The sequence below is a fragment of the Ciconia boyciana genome, chromosome 17 (assembly GCF_034638445.1).
Source record: "Ciconia boyciana chromosome 17, ASM3463844v1, whole genome shotgun sequence".
In the NCBI taxonomy this organism is placed as follows: Eukaryota; Metazoa; Chordata; class Aves; order Ciconiiformes; family Ciconiidae; genus Ciconia; species Ciconia boyciana.
This window is the reverse complement of record NC_132950.1, coordinates 9561529-9571656: the sequence shown is the minus strand read 5'-3', so window position 1 is coordinate 9571656 and position 10128 is coordinate 9561529. Positions and strand designations below refer to the sequence as shown.

The 10128-nt window shown below is 36.1% G+C and overlaps 1 long non-coding RNA gene across 2 annotated transcripts in view; it reads right to left on the bottom strand.

Moving 5' to 3' along the window:
- Window positions 1–578: 578 nt before the first annotated feature.
- Window positions 579–10128, bottom strand: part of LOC140660870 (uncharacterized) — a 28761-nt gene continuing 19211 nt past the window's right edge. The window contains exons 5-8 of one of the 2 annotated variants that reach the window (XR_012045516.1): window positions 6714–6771; window positions 6333–6537; window positions 3993–4137; window positions 579–2446 (exon numbers count right to left, since the gene is read on the bottom strand). This is a non-coding gene — a long non-coding RNA (uncharacterized lncRNA). Of the gene's footprint in view, window positions 2447–3992; window positions 4138–4826; window positions 5962–6332; window positions 6538–6713; window positions 6772–10128 lie in introns of those variants that run through there. The other variant, XR_012045517.1, reaches the window with a different exon arrangement.

The window sequence follows — 10128 nt, the reverse complement described above, 5'->3', positions numbered from 1 at the left end:
AGACTGAATGCTTAAACTTCAGCTACAGAGGTGGTAATTATTGTAATTGGTCCATGTGAAGTAAATATATCAAGTAGTATAGAGTTCAAACTCATGCCAGTCAGTCTCCAGTTGGCACCGACAGTTGTATCAGGAGGATACAGAGGTCTCAGCAGGACTTATTATTGGCAACTGTTCAACAGTTCTCTTCTCCAAATGGTTTCCAAGGGGATTTGGGTGGGAAAAAAGATAATTTTTAACAAATTAAACTACCTCAAAATGGCTAGATGCCCAGAGCCACCTAGTCTGCATTAGTCGCTACTACCAAACAATTTTAAAAAGAAGATTAAAAATATCGTTGCTGTAAAGAAATGTCTATCTGGCTTTAACAATATGATCAGACCACTGCAAAGTTACCCAAACATGTTCTGTACACCATACTACAAGTATGTATGTAAGTATGTCCAGAGTAAAAGGTACAGCAGAATATTTACACAGCGTGTGTTTCTCAGAAAACAACTATCTCGAGTTACTGGAAGCCAAGTATTCCTATAAGGACATGCCATATAGTTTCAGTAAATTAGAAGACCACTTACTTTTTAATTAAAAGTGACAACAGCAAAGCCCCCGTAGGAGATAAGGTTAGGGGGACTGTTTATTTCCCATTAGTATTTATCTTAACAGCATTTGTAGGGTGTCCATAATTGTGGTGTAAAACATAATTTATATTTGCACTGAGAGTTTTCGCAGGAGACTCTGCTCTATGCCATATTGATGTTCAGCTCCTTTGTTTAGATTTTGCAAGAACGCTTTTTTCAAATGGTGAATATGTCATTTTTAGCAGTGGTCTCCAAGAGAAGATTTGAGTTTAATGCACAGCAATAAAAAGAGGAATATGAGAGTTCTTGCTCTCTTTAGTGTCAGCTTTGGTTAAGACGTATGAATGCACATGAATAGTCTTGTCAGAATCTCTGGGGCTACTGACATTCAAGATCTAACATATTATTACTTCTGACCAGAACATTAGCTGCTATGCAGTAAGGAGAAGGGAAAGAGAAAAAGATAGGACCACTCCCTGATCAGACAGCAATTGTTATGTATTTCTCTGGTTGGAAATCTCTGAACAGAACTTTTCTGCTGTGAAAATAGAATGCTTATTTTCTCCAGTCTGAGATGAATGACTATACATACTCTTTAAATCTGCAGCACGAAAACCAAAACAAATCATCGTTTCATGCCTGATCTTGCACCTTTCACTCATGGAAAGGATCCTAGGTAACTCATATGAATGAAGACTGTTCAACCAAGTATTACATCCTTGTAAAGGACGCATGCTTATCAGAAGAAAGGTTCTAGCATTTCTAGCTTCTCACTCTATTTTTTACCACCAAAAGTTTCTTTTAATTACTAGTTTCAGATAAAAACAAGCTAATTAAAGAATTTAGTTAAAATAAGATAATTTTAATTCAAATGTCGGTATATATCAAATCTGGATACCACTACAATGGAAAGGTTCATTCACCAGAAGCAAAAATCTTACAATGTGCTTCTGACTGAGTTAAGAGAAAATGTATTTCAGATTTTTATTGTTGTTAACAATTTGTTGCCAAATAAATTGAAATTATTCAAAAGCATTGAAATTAATCAGTATGTTTGTCTTCTGAAATTTGAGATGAATGAGTATCTTTCATTTATAGTGCAACAAAAGAGAATATCCTGCGCTTCGCAACTGAAACTACCTTTAGTCCAGATTCCCGAGTTACAGCATGTCAGACAAAGAAACGGATTTGTTTGGTGCAATAAATGATAGCAGACCTTTACATATTTGAAGTGCAACAGATGGTCTTCCAAGAAGAGCATAATGACTGGCAGACAGTACACTTCGTTAGAGTGGCTTGGAATGTCTTCAGCAATTACACAGAGAGTGGTTTTGGGGGGAAGCCCTCTCATTTCTATGATTCTTCTCATGTAAATAGCTGTGATTTCCCTGTTTAGATGCTAAAAAATTGTACCTTCTAAAACCCGACCAGCTAGCCAGTGAGCTGGAAAAGGAAGCACCTTTGGCCCTCCCAAGACTATTCAAAATGAGGCTCCAAACATTTTGTCACCTGAGAAAAGAGATGTAAGTAGAAAAAAAAAAAATTAGCATTAAAAGGAAACAACTTTGGGCACGTAACTGTAAAACTATTAATCCACAGCCAAGTATTCCATGGAAATGTAATTTATGAAGAAAGGAAGGTTTAAACAAGGTCCTTCAGACATTTAGGAGCTGGGAGGTCTACAGATACAACATGTGGAATATCTAGGGAAAAAAAGACTATATTACTGAATTACAACCTCCTTTGGGAAACTGGCGATTTTCGAAGAGTCCTCTTCAACATGAAACACTGTGGCTACAGTTCTTCAGGGCAGGGTAAAGTGAGCTTTTCTGAGGCTGTGACAGAGTCTTTCCATTTTCATAGACAAGCTGTTCCAAAGCCAGCAATTAAGAGTTATAATAAACAAAAAGAGTAATAAAATGCTGATCTGAAATACTGTATATGTGGGTTAGAAAAATTTAACTTCTATCCCTCCCTCCCCCCCTTCCTCCTAATCCTAGAATTAGTCTTTTCTGTTATAAAATCTTCCTCACCAAATTCACCCTGAGTAAAATTTTATGTGGCAACATAAACACAACCAAAATGTGTCCTTTAACAATGTAACTTAAATGTTGTTGGAATCATAACTGCATTACTCCCTCTCCAATTAGCAGCAGCATTCTTTATGTTTGCTTATGAAGCGTAAACTGTTCGCTTGTCACTACAAAGACCTTCTGTAGAGGACTTAAAAAAACAGCCACAGCAATTAAAATGACAACAACAGAGGTGGATTGGTCACACTATGACAGAAAATATCCAGCTGTTTCTTTCCAGCAAAAGGATACACCAACCATCTGAAATACTATGACCAAATTTTGTCAGTCTACATAATGCTGATGGATAGTCTCGCAAGAGTGCAGATTTCCAAGAAAGGAATAGACTAATGTAGAACTAAATCTAACCTCACAGACTGATTTTTTTCCACCCAATCAGCATTATCACTCATCCATTTTACCCATACAATTTTCCCTTTTTGCTAGAACTATAGATACTCTATTCTGTGAGAAATTCTCTCAAATCTAAGAAAAATTTACTTGTTTTTGTCATCCAACATGAGCAAGGCAAAAAGTAAACTGATAGGGTTAGGACAAGTAAATTAGATTTTAAACTTACTTACTTTAGTTGTGTTAAAAACATTCTAAGAGTTAATTAAGACCATAAGTCTCATTACACCCAGGCTATTACTTATAAAATGCTAACCTCTGTTACAATCACATCTGTCTATGCTGCTGGTTCCTGCCTGCTCTGCTTCACAACAGTAATAACATGGGGAGTTACTCGTAATACATGTATGGATTTTAAAAAATTATTTTAAACATAGATTTAAATAATAAAGTCAATGTTTCAGGTTAGCTTTTCCTAGTTAAGATTATAGGGACTGAACATCTGAAGTGATAAGGTAGGTTTGATTTCTAATACAGCAAGAAAGACTGTGAGAAAATAACTGACACATACAGAACCAGCCATTCAGGGGGAAAAAAAACCCAAACCCTGCCTATAGAATCCACCTATAGATAGGTCCTTGGAGAAAAACTGATGAGAACATTATCAGGAAGATTTTCGTTGCTGTTTCTTTTCTGGAAGTTTTTGCCTCTCATAACAGCACAGACATGGCAAGTGATGTGTATCAGAATTCATCCATGCATTATATTTTGCACATCAAATTAAGTTGATTATCCATGACTTTTTAGGCAAACACAGGAATGCAGAAAACATGTCAGCTGTTATATATAGAATATATGGGCATTTCACTCCTTACTTTACATTTAGAAAGAGCAGCAGATAATGAGCTCAACCATTACAGTGAGAATAAATTTCATTTGCAAGTTCAGAAGTATCTCTGGTTCCTTATCTGTTTTGTGAACCAGAACTTACAGGTAGCGCATAACATTTGTCTTCTGAGTTGTGTTTGTCTCCAGAGTAATTGCTTTAAGTGGGCAAAAGCTTTAATGTCTTCTTCTTTATAGCTTCAGCCATAATGTTTTTCATAAGCTGAGAACTTACAGACTCAGAACAATTACTGCAAAATACACAAGACAAGAAGGGGAAAAAAATATTAAGAAACCGAAAAAACTATCTTTTCCCTTCCCTAAATTCCCAGAATTCATCTTCAGATTTCATGCCTGTAAATGAGGTAAAATATTTTCAGACTATAATATTACCCTTCTGTATGTTTCATCTGATATAATTGCTTGACAACAAGCATCTCCTTCTTGGGGAGTATTCTGTAGTTAATTTATTCACATCGGGAAAAACATTAGAAAGGTGTCTCATTTTAAAGTTTGCAGATTAGACACCAATGACAAACAATTTAGTGTGACAGCATAGGCAAGACACAACCTTTAACCATTCTGCAGTTTTGTGGACACATCAGTAATAAATCCCGAGCAATAAAAAAAAAAGTATGTTTCAGCAATGTCTCATAAATGTAATTATTCTTTGCAGATGTTTGCTATTTAATACAATGGAAAGAATGTTTTGTTCCATCTGGCCAAGCGGTATCAGACACCATTTCTACTAAGACAATGAGCACAAGACTGTTCAGCCTCAAAAGGTAAATTCCTTGACATTAGGCCGATAAAGAAATTTGAGATTTTGTAATATATGCATTTCATACAATAAGATTTTATTTTGTAGTTTACAAAAATCTGTTCACAAAAATACAGAAGCTTGTCATGCATTCTTTATTTTCAAAGACTAACACTCATCCATGTAAACAGTCCCATTTAAATCACTGTGATTGCTTGCATATGAAAATTACTGGATAAAGCAAATAGTACCTTATCAGAATGTATTGGAAACACAGAAATCAGAATATCTTTTGTGACTTGTTTTGCAACCTCCTGGAAGTCATATATACAACAGTGTGAAAGTAAAGCTTTACAATAACAAGCCGGAAAGTAATAACTGTACCTATGTTATTGTCTTTGCTGGCTAATTCACTCATATTTGTCTCAGAAAGGACTGACTACCCATCACTAGGTCAGAAGGGAAAGTACTAGAACAACAGCTTAATAAGATGTCCATTGTTCCTCTGAAGTCCTGAGCTTTCATATGCTCAGGAAGCTAAAGCTTTGAGTCACTCTTACTACTTAGATATCAAAACCAACCAGGTTTAGAAGGCATTAGGTACTAGGAATGCTATCTGCTTTCAAACACAATGGGCCTTTCCGTCCACAGAAGTCTTGCAGGATTCTACAGTGAAACAGAAAAGAGTCCTAATGTGGAAGACTTGAAAACTTGGCCCCAGAATGACTGCAAAATGAAAGCAAAGCATTAAGTTCCAACCACAATGTAGGAGTGGAGATGGAGTTCTAGCTAGAAGTTGGATCAAATCCCTTTGTATGAAGTGAGTGACCACTACTTAATATCATATTTTAAAAAATTAGAATTCTATGATCTGACCAGTATAAAACTGGGTTCTATTTGTTCATATATCAAAAGCTCTAGCACACTTAGTCAAAAAAGGTCTTCTTGAAATAAATAACTTTCTGGAAGATCGATTGATGCTCATTAAGTACTGGATATGGTCTGAATATTAGCATGTTTCACAAAAGTGTAACTTCGTAATATCATTCCAATAAGGCTGCAGACCTCCTAGAACTTGTAGAGCAGAAAACTAGGGAGAAGGCAAAACACTTCTCATGCAGGAAAGACGTGAAAGATTCAGTGAAGAAACTGATAGAAAGTGTCCTTCCTTTAAACGCAGATACCTGCATAGCCACAGTAATTGCACTGAAACAACCAAAAGGCAGTACAAATGTCAAGACAACACGGCAGCCATACAGCAGGACATTCCACCAACATATGGATCCCGAAAACACACATTTGTGGATTACAGCATCTGGAAGTACAACAGAGAATAAAACCCCACTTCTGTCAAGTAGAGCAGGAGCCTATGTCAACAAGAATCACGTGCTCATATTATTGCTCAACAGATGTACTTGAACTAGAGAGATAAACTACTTAAAAAAAATGCATGAAAGGTATGTGCAAACTGTTTTGCTTCTTGTGCCTCTTTCATTGTAGGGGAAGTGCACACTAGCCAGGATTCAGAATACCTTATTTTGTAGTAAATGAAAAATGAGCAAAAGAAATATTGTCAGTACACAATCATCCAGTGTATTATGAGAAGATGGGAGGACAACCTCATTAAAGCACAAGCACAGATAAAACCAATACATATATAAATTAGAATATAGTAAGTACACTTACCACTTAAAAAAATTAAAAGTAAATCTCTCTCCTGAGGAAGACTTTGAGACTATTTATCTTTTTTCAAATCTACGTCACCAATGAAGTCCCGTAAATGAACATTCTCTTGCAAATAAAGTGGTGGTCTTTACTTTTTGGCATCTGCAGTAAGAGCTGTCTTACAAAAAAGATCCCGTAAGTAGGTTTCATTCCTGTGAGTAATATCCTCAAAGAGTGAGGAGAAAACATGAGCTAAAATTACTTGCACAATCATGTTTCATAACTGTTCCTAGCCTAGTGGTTATTGGTCCTTCCCTTTCCCAAGTACAAAAATGCACAAACTTTTCTCCCTCTTTTAGTAAGGGGGGAAAAAAAAAAATCTGCTTATCCTTGGATACTTACAGAGTTTGGAGGAGCTCAAAACAATGGAGCACTGTGTGCCCCACTCATCACATAGACTCTGGAAAAAAAAAAAGTATGGAAAAGAATGCACAAAGTATGTAATTACTCTTTCACAAGATAATTTCATTATTAATAAATCCCCAAAGATAGCATGCACAGTACTGCAGTTTAATTAGATGATAACTGGAGGGGGTTTGAATTTATGAGGTAATAAATACATTTCGGACTAATAAACTCCAAGGCTGAAGTGTTTATTAACCTAGAATATAGATTATATAGTAGATAGGAGACAACCTCAGGTTGCACTGAGATGCCTATTTTTTATATATTTAAAAATTAATATTTTCCTTCTTTTGGGAGGTAGATCAGAAAGGCAAGATTGCTGTGGATGGTACTGAACAATACATAGTCCAGCAACTGTGTTTTCAAAGGCAAAGACTATTTACGTCTCAGAAGATGTTGCATTTTTTAAGTTTCACCTTTTAATCAATTTGTCACCTCCTATTAAGTACTGCAAATATGCCATCTATACTGTGCCTTCTGACAGCTGTCAATGCCTTATTCTGATGGTAAGAAAGGACAGATTCCCTTGTAGGATAATCAGAGACTTTATAAGACTAACAGACCCCTCCCCTGCTCCCCCCAAATACTCAATTCTGTCTCTATTTTCCTGCTTTTGGATTCACCTGCAAGACTACACCATGTCGTGAGCAAGCACTTCAATTTTAATGTCTCATTACATTTTTTCTTTCCTTAACATCGTTCTATAAACTTTTTGCCTAGTACAGCACATTAAGGATTTGGAAACTAACTGTTCACCACTGTGAGGATTTATATTCCAAACAGCTGTGCCGAGAAGTCAGAGGAATCAAATGGCATAATCTATTAACTTGTCCTCGGGTAGTTACAACTAGAGCTTTATAAATTGCCATAGAGTTCAGTCCATTTAAACTACATTTCGCTGATTTTAAAAGCGTCAATGTCCCACGCAGGCAAGACAGAAGGCCAAATTAAGTCCAGGAAAAAGTGTGCGTGATAGAAGTCAAAGACCAGGTTGCTTAAGCCAAAGCTAAACTTAGGCCTGAGAGAACTAGAGAGAAAGAAAAAGGAAGAAACACTAGGAGGAATAGTGTGTGGCACCCTCTCCTTGCAGACGAACAAGACTAACAAATGCAAAGGGAATCCTATCCACACATGACTCTGAGTGATGGCTGCTGTGGCATTAATGGACAAAACAGGGAAATCCTGGCTGTGCCAGAAGAGCCACAGCACACTGGGACAGAAGCAAGGGTAGAAGGAAACGGGCAAGACACATCACATCTTAGATTTGCTGGCAAGAAAAAAATCCTGCTGCTCTGAGCCAGTCCATGTTGAGTGAGAGCAGTAAGAAAGCTGTGTTACTGAGGACTGTAAAGATTTAAAGATATTTAAGAAAATGTTTACTAATTAGCTTAGGTGATCCAAATATAATTGGCCATGGGTTCAGACAGCTTCCAGTCTGGCTCCATAGGTTCAGAGCAAAGGCCTCAACACTAAGTCTTGAGAAGACTATACAGATATTTAATGGAAGATGACGATGATGGCCATTTCCAAAGCTCCTGCTTTTTAATTCCCAGGCTTATATATTTTCTCCAAATGAAACAAGCAACAGAGATAACTTTCCAATATTAAATCTCTAGGCAGTATGTTATTCATATAGCTTATGTAGATGTCTTTACCCTCTGGAAAAACAAAGTTTAAGAAAAATGGTTCTATCTTTGGGGAACAGTTTAAGTCTCAGGATAACTACATTAGGAAATCTAACTCTATTACTTTGTATCTTACATTTTATTACTAGATTGGTAATAGGAAATTACCAAATAAAATTGGTATTTTACTTGGTAATTTTTTTTCCGTGGGCCTCGTCTAATATGAAAGATGGTGATCATCAAATTTATTCAAGTTTTCCTGTCAACAACATCATTAACCAAATCCCTCAATTTCAAAGTAAATAAAAGCATCTGGGCTTCTCGCACAGCAAGACTGACTTGCATATTTAAGCCTCATATATAGATGAATTTGCACTGGACCAAATTTGCATATTAATGAAGGACTAATTGCTCTTTGCAGTCAATTTTATGCAGATGAATTTATTCCTCTCAGTACAATTTTCATAATGTTCAGAAAGAACCAAAAAATGTAAAACTTTTTAAAAGTACACAAATGTTAGACAATCAAGGAAGAAATATCATAATGACATCAAACAGCTTTACATTAAATTGTATATAATTCATCTTTTATATTGTTGCTTTATTTTAACAGCCTCCCACAAAGAACGGAACAATTCATAGAATAACTTCAGCCTATTCCCCCTCCTCGGTCTCAAATTTTAACAGCTTGTAACAACCCATTATATTATCTTGTTTCCAGCTGGAAGGATGGAGCCTGAATTTTTAAGAGAAGTTAAATTTGCTAAACAGGAATTTATTTTCTCTCAGTCATCCTCATGCCACAGGTCGGTCAGGAGACACCCTGCCCCCCATGATTTTAAGGTAGTTTCTACCCAGTTTTGCACTGTTAAGAAAAAGCTCAAGGCCCAAATTCCCGTTCAGGCTCTCCTTCTGAGCTAAAGTACAAAATACCGAGAAAAAGACAGGAAAGTATAGGGGAAAGAGCGACATCGACAAATGCTGAGGAAAAAATGGTAGCATTAGGGAGGAAAGGGGAACATATAAATACTGGAGTAGAAGAGGAAAGGAAGTGGAAACGGAAGGAGAGAAAAATGGTGATTCAATGTGCACATTCAGGTCTAGCTAAAAAGAGGAAAACTGAAGGATTTTGGAGAAAGTTCAAGATGAAGTAAACAAATAAAAGCTAAAAATGCAACACAAATGTACCTGCAAAAAAGTAAAAGAACAGTAAAGATAAGGAAACAAGAATAAAGTAAGAATCAAAGAATAGAAGATACATAAAGAAATAGATAAAAAAGACGGTATGAAACATACAGTTTTTCCTAATTCTCTTGGAACATAAGGGCAGAGTTAGTGGAAAAGCATTAGGAATCTGAATTTGCATGTATAGCCTTCCTCTTGGCAAAGAGAAAAGCCTTATTTTAACCGTGAAGACTGATAACCACAGTATTTATATGTATCATAAAATCACTTACAGAAGGCAATTTTAATCAGAAAAGGAATAGCATAAAAGTTATATCTTTAAATGACTTCAAGGCCTTTTGTAGAAGGAACACGTGAATATGGTTCACAATCACCCTATCTGCCATATCTTTGATTGCATTTGTTGCCCTCCTCTACAGCTTTTGGTGTTTTAACATATCCTTTTTAAGACACACAGTACTCAAGATGCAGCTATATGATGATTTTATAGTAGTATCAAAAAGTATCTTGTGTTTTTTCTCTATTTCTTTTCTAGTAATTCC